Here is a 7,288-nt window from a genome sequence, read left to right as displayed (position 1 = left end):
CCATATAGCCAATATATAAATTATCCCATCCAAGCTCATCCATTACATGTGTGGTCTATTTTGATGTTGCTTTGAAAATAAATAATGAATTTGCACTACTTCTGGTGAGAGTTTCAAGAAACAAATGTAGACAATATGCAGATTTTTAAATAGTTAACCTGGGTTTTCAAAATTTATGATCATATTCATTTCTTTATAATGCTTTTTAAAAAAATTTATTTATTTAATTTATTTATTTTTGTCTGTGTTGGGTCTTTGTTACTGTGTGCGGCCTTTCTCTAGTTGCGGTGAGCGGCTACTCTTCGTTGCTGGGTGCGGGCATCTCATTGTGGTGGCTTCTCCAGTTGCGGAGCACAGGCTCGAGGCACACAGGCTTGAGTAGTTGTGGCACGCAGGCTCAGTAGTTGCGGCTCATGGGCTCTAGAGCGCAGGCTTAGTAGTTGTGGCACACGGGCTTAGTTGCTCCGCGGCATGTGGGATCTTCCCAGACCAGTGCTCGAACCCGTGTCTCCTGCATTGGCAGGCAGATTCTTAACCACTGAGCCACCAGGGAAGACCAATGCTAGTTTTTTGGTCATTATTTTGCCTAATACTGAAATACCAATATGAGTATATTTTGTTTTCGAAAAAGTAGAATTCACAAAATTAAAAACATATCAGTGAAATAAAATATTTGATATTTAAAATACATTTGGAAATAGAAAACCTCAAGCAAAGCACAAATGTACCAATATATGTTAAACATCTTATTCTAATAAATTATTAGAAAAAGTGTTTAAAAATAACTATCACGTAAAAATGAAGACAATCATGAGAAACCCAAATTAAGATGATTTGATTTTCCTAAAAAATTGAGCAGGAAGACTTGATGCCCCAGTGTGGTCATTGCTGAATCACAAGTGTATTTTTTTTTTTTTTTCCTGGTAGGACTTCTTACTTTTTTTTAATTTTTTTTTATTTTTAAAATTTCTGAATTTTATTTAATTTATTGTTTTATACAGCAGGTTCTTATTAGTCAACAATTTTACACACATCAGTGTATACATGTCAATCCCAATCTCCTAATTCATCACACCACCCCCACCCCCCTGCCGCTTTCCCCCCTTGGTGTCCAAACGTTTGTTCTCTGCATCTGTGTCTCAATTTCTGCCCTGCAAACCAGTTCATCTGTACCAATTTTATAGGTTCACATATATGCGTTAATATACGATATTTGTTTTTCTCTTTCTGACTTACTTCACTCTGTATGACAGTCTCTACGTCCATTCACATCTCTACAAATGACCCAGTTTTGTTCCTTTTTATGGCTGAGTAATATTCCATTGTATATATGTACCACATCTTCTTTATCCAGTTGTCTGTCGATGGGCATTTAGGTTGCTTCCATGACCTGGCTATTGTAAATAGTGCTGCAATGAATACTGGGGTAGATGTGTCTCTTTGAATTATGGTTTTCTCTGGGTATATGCCCAGCATTGGGATTGCTGGGTCGTATGGTAGTTCTATTTTTAGTTTTTTAAGGTCCACACTGTTTTTCATAGTGGCTGTATCAACTTACATTCCCACCAACAGTGCAAGAGGGTTCCCTTTTCTCCACATCCTCTCCAGCACTTGTTGTTTGTAGATTTTCTGATGATGCCCATTCTACCTGGTGTGAGGTGATACCTCATTGTAGTTTTGATTTGCATTTCTCTAATAATTAGTGATGTAGAGCACCTTTTCATGTGCTTCATGACCATTTGTATGTCTTCTTTGGAGAAATGTCTATTTAGGTCCTCTGCCCATTTTTAGATTGGGTTGTTTGTTTTTTTAGTATTGAACTGCATGAACTGTTTATATATTTTGGAGATCAATTTTTTGTCCATTGATTCATTTGCAAATATTTTCTCCCATTCTGAGGGTAGTCTTTTCATTTTTTTATGGTTTCCTTTGCTGTGCAAAAGCTTTTAAGTTTCATTAGGTCCCATTTGTTTATTTTTATTTTTATTTCCATTACTCTAGGAGGTGGATCAAAAAAGATCTTGCTGTGATTTATGTCAAAGAGTGTTCTTCCTATGTTTTCCTCTAGGAGTTTTACAGTGTCCGGTCTTACATTTAGGTCTCTAATCCATTTTGAGTTTATTTTTGTGTATGGTGTTAGGGAGTGTTCTAATTTCATTCTTTTACATGTAGCTGTGCAGTTTTCCCAGCACCACTTATTGAAGAGACTGTCTTTTCTCCATTGTATATCCTTGCCTCCTTTCTCATAGACTAGTTGACTATAGGTGCATGGGTTTGTCTCTGGGCTTTCTATCTTGTTCCAGTGATCTATATTTCTGTTTTTGTGCCAGTACCATATTGTCTTGATGACTGTAGCTTTGTAGTATAGTCTGAAGTCAGGTAGTCTGATTCCTCCAGCTCCGCTTTTTTCCCTCGAGACTTCTTTGGCTATTTGGGGTCTTCTGTGTCTCCATACAAATTTTAAGATTTTTTGTTCTAGTTCTGTAAAAAATGCCATTGGTATTTTGATAGGGATTGTATTGAATCTGTAGATTGCTTGGGTAGTATAGTCTTTTTCCCAATATTGATTCTTCCAATCTAAGAACATGGTATGTCTCTCCGTATGTTGGTATCATCTTTAATTAGTTTCATCAGTGTCATAGTTTTCTGCATACAGGTCTTTTGTCTCCCTAGGTAGGTTTATTCTTAGGTATTTTATTCTTTTTGTTGCAATGGTAAATGGAAGTGTTTCCTTAATTTCTCTTTCAGATTTTTTATCATTAGTATATAGAAATGCAAGAGATTTCTGTGCATTAATTTTGTATCCTGCAAATTTACCAAATTCATTGATTAGCTCTAGTAGTTTTCCGGTGGCATCTTTAGGATTCTCTATGTATAGTATCATGTCATCTGCAAACAGTGACAGTTTTACATTTTCTTTTCCAATTTGTATTCCTTTTATTTCTTTTTCTTCTGTGTTTGCCATGGCTAGGACTTCCAAAACTATGTTGAATAAGAGTTGAGAGTGGATATTCTTGTCTTGTTCCTGATCTTAGAGGAAATGCTTTCAGTTTTTCACCATTGAGAATGATGTTTGCTGTGGGTTTGTTGTATATGGCCTTTATAATGGTGAGGTAGGTTCCCTCTATGCCCACTTTCTGGAGAATTTTTATCATAAATGGGTGTTGAATTTTGTCAAAATCCTTTTCTGTATCTATTGAGATGATCATATGGTTTTTATTCTTCAATTTGTTAATATTGTGTATCGTACTGATCGATTTGCGGATATTGAAGAATCCTTGAATCTCTGGGATAAATCCCACTTGATCATGGTGTATGATCCTTTTAATATGTTGTTGGATTCTGTTTGCTGGTATTTTGTTGAGGATTTTTGCATCTATATTCCTCAATGATATTGGTCTGCAATTTTCTTCTTTGTAGTATCTTTCTCTGGTTTTGGTATCAGTGAGATGGTGCCCTCATAGAATGAGTTTGGGTGTGTTCCTTCCTCTGCAATTTTTTGGAAGAGTTTGAGAAAGATGGGTGTTAGATCTTCTCTAAATGTTTGGTGGAATTCACCTGTGAAGCCATCTGGTCCTGGACTTTTGTTTGTTGGAAGATTTTTAATCACAGTTTCAATTTCATTACTTGTGATTGGTCTGTTCATATTTTCTATTTCTTCCTGGTTCAGTCTTGAAAGGTTATACCTTTCTACGAATTTGTCCATTTCTTCCAGGTTGTCCATTTTATTGGCATAGAGTTGCTTGTAGAAGTCTCCTAGGATGCTTTCTATTTCTGCGGTGTCTGTTGTAAATTCTCCTTTTTCATTTCTAATTTTATTGATTTGAGTCCTCTCCCTCTTTTTCTTGATGAGTCTGGCTAATGGTTTATCAATTTTGTTTATCATCTTCTCAAAGAACCAGCTTTTAGTTTTGTTGATCTTTGCTATTGTTTTCCTTGTTTCTATTTCATTTATTTCTGCTCTGATCTTTATGATTTCTTTCCTTCTGCTAACTTTGGGTTTTGTTTGTTCTTCTTTCTCTAGTTCCTTTAGGTGTAAGGTTAGATTGTTTATTTGTGATTTTTCTTGTTTCTTGAGGTAGGCTTGTATAGCTATAAACTTCCCTCTTAGAACTGCTTTTGCTGCATCCCATAGATTTTTCATCGTCGTGTTTTTATTGTCATTTGTCTCTAGGTATTTTTTGATTTCTTCGGTGATCTCTTGGTTATTTAGTAACATATTGTTTAGCCTCCATGTGTTTGTGTTTTTTACTTTTTTTTCCCCTGTAATTCATTTCTAATCTCATAGCATTGTGGTCAGAAAAGATGCTTGATATGATTTCAATTTTCTTAAATTTACTGATGCTTGATTTGTGACCCAAGATGTGATCTATCCTGGAGAATGTTCCATGTGCACTGGACAAGAAAGTGTAATCTGCTGTTTTTGGATGGAATGCCCTATAAATATCAATTAAATCTATCTGGTCTCTTGTGTCATTTAAAGCTTGTGTTTCCTAATCAATTTTCTGTTTGGATGATCTGTCGATTGGTGTAAGTGAGGGTTAAAGTACCCCACTATTACTGTGTTACTGTTGATTTCCTCTTTTATAGCAGTTAGCAGTTGCCTTATGTATTGAGTTTTCCTATGTGAGATGCATATATATTTATAATTTTTATATCTTCTTCTTGGATTGACCCCTTGATCATTATGTAGTGTCTTCCTTGTCTCTTGTAACATTCTTTCTTTTAAAGTCTATTTTATCTAATATGAGTATTGCTACTCCAGCTTTCTTTTGATTTCCCTTTGCATGGAATAAGTTTTTCATTCCCTCACTTTCAGTCTCTATGTGTCCCTAGGTCTGAAGTGGGTCTCTTGTAGAAAGTAGATATATGGGTCTTGTTTTTGTATCCATTCAGCAAGCCTGCGTCTTTTGGTTGGAGCATTTAATCCATTCACATTTAAGGTAATTATTGACATGTATGTTCCTATGATCATTTTCTTAATCCTTTTGGGTTTGTTTTTGTAGGTCCTTTTCTTCTCTTGTGTTTCCCACTTAGAGAAGTTCCTTTAGCATTTGTTGTAGAGCTGGTTTGGTGGTGTTGAATTCTCTTAGCTTTTGCTTGTCTGTAAAGCTTTTGATTTCTCCATTAAATCTGAATGAGATCCTTGCCAGATAGAGTAATCTTGGTTGTAGGTTCTTCCCTTTCATCAATTTAAGTATATCATGACACTCTCTTCTGGCTTGTAGAGTTTCTGCTGAGAAATCAGCTGTTAACCTTATGGGAGTTCCCTTGTATGTTATTTGTCATTTTTCCCTTGTTGCTTTCAATAATTTTTCTTTGCCTTTAATTTTTGCCAATTTGATTACTATGTGTCTCGGCGTGTTTCTCCTTGGGTTTATCCTGTATGGGACTCTCTGTGCTTTCTGGACTTGGGTGGCTATTTCCTTTCCCATGTTAGGGAAGTTTTCGACTCTAATCTCTTCAAATAATTTCCTGGGTCCTTTCTCTCTCTCTTCTCCTTCTGGGACCCCTATAATGTGAATGTTGTTGCGTTTAATGTTGTCCCAGATGTCTCTTAGGCTGTCTTCATTTCTTTTCATTCTTTTTTCTTTATTCTGTTCCACAGCAGTGGATTCCACCATTCTGTCTTCCAGGTCATGTATCCGTTCTTCTGCCTCAGTTCTTCTGCTATTGATTCCTTCCAGTGTAGGTTTCATTTCAGTTATTGTATTGTTCATCTCTGTTTGTTTGTTCTTTAATTCTTCTAGTTCTTTGTTAAATATTTCTTGCATCTTCTCAATCTTTGCCTCCATTCTTTTTCCAAGGTCCTGGATCATCTTCACTATCATTATTCTGAATTCTTTTTCTGGAAGGTTGCCTATCTCCACTTCATTTAGTTGTTTTCCTGGGGTTTTATCTTGTTCCTTCATCTGGTACATAGCCCTCTGCCTTTTCATCTTGTCTATCTTCCTGTGAATGTGGTTTTTGTTCCACAGGCTGCAGGATTGTAGTTCTTCTTGCTTCTGCTGTCTGCCCTCTGGTGGATGAGGCTATCTAAGAGGCTTGTGCACGTTTCCTGATGGGAGGGACTGGTGGTGGGTAGAGCTGGGTGTTGCTCTGGCGGGCAGAGCTCAGTAAAACTTTAATCCGTTTGACTGCTGATGGGTGGGGCTGGGTTCCCTCCCTGTTGGTTGTTTGGCCTGAGGCAACCCAACACTGGAGCCTACCTGGGCTCTTTGGTAGGGCTAATGGCTGACTCTGGGAGGGCTCACGCCAAGGAGTACTTCCCAGTACTTCTGCTGCCAGTGTCCTTGTCCCCATGGTGAGCCTCAGCCACCCCTGCCTCTGCAGGAGACCCTCCAACACTAGCAGGTAGGTCTGGTTCAGTCTCCCCTGGGGTCACTGCTCCTTCCCCTGGGTCCTGATGTGCACATTACTTTGTGTGTGCCCTCCAAGAGTGGAGTCTCTGTTTCCCCCAGTCTTGTCAAAGTCCTGCAATCAAATCCCGCTAGCCTTCAAAGTCTGATTTTCTAGGAATTACTCCTTCGGTTGCCAGACCCCCAGGTTGGGAAGCCTGACATGGGGCTCAGAACCTTCACTCCAGTGGGTGGACTTCTGTGGTATAAGTGTTCTCCAGTTTGTGAGTCACCCACCCAGCAGTTATGGGATTTGATTTTATTGTGATTGCACCCCTCCTACCATCTCATTGTGGCTTCTCCTTTGTCTTTGAATGTGGGGTATCTTTTTTGGTGAGTTCCAGTGTCTTCCTGTAGATGATTGTTCAGCCGTTAGTTGTGATTCTGGTGTTCTCACAGGAGGGAGTGAGAGCACGTCCGTCTTCTCCGCCATCTTGAACCAATCTCCACAAGTGTATTTTTGTGCCACAATTTCCAGCTGCTTAAACCTCTTTCCAATGGCACCATTCCAGGAAATGGAGAGATGAGAGGTGCTAAATCAGCTTTCCTCTGACTCACTCATGTTCAAAGTCCATTTCTGCTCTGATAATTGGAGGAGAACCTTTCACACGGTTTTATAATGTTTTCTAAAAATCAGCCTTTGGTAGAATAGATTATAATTTATGTGGGTTGAGACAAAGGGACTATATCAGATGGAGTTTGTCTGAACACACCAGTAACTATATTTCCTCAAAGGGTGATTCATTTTTTCCTAAGACAATTTATTTTACTTCTCTGCAGTTAAAATTTTCTTTTCATGAAAACAATGGAAATGTGTACCAGGAAAGAAAATAACTACTAGCAATATAAGTTGTGTTTGGGGGTTAAACTTGGAATTTAAAGTTTTGTAT

This window comes from Balaenoptera musculus, chromosome 12 (genome assembly GCF_009873245.2).
Source record: "Balaenoptera musculus isolate JJ_BM4_2016_0621 chromosome 12, mBalMus1.pri.v3, whole genome shotgun sequence".
NCBI classification, from domain to species: domain Eukaryota; kingdom Metazoa; phylum Chordata; class Mammalia; order Artiodactyla; family Balaenopteridae; genus Balaenoptera; species Balaenoptera musculus.
The sequence above is the reverse complement of the archived record's forward strand: the minus strand, read 5'-3'. Positions refer to the sequence as shown.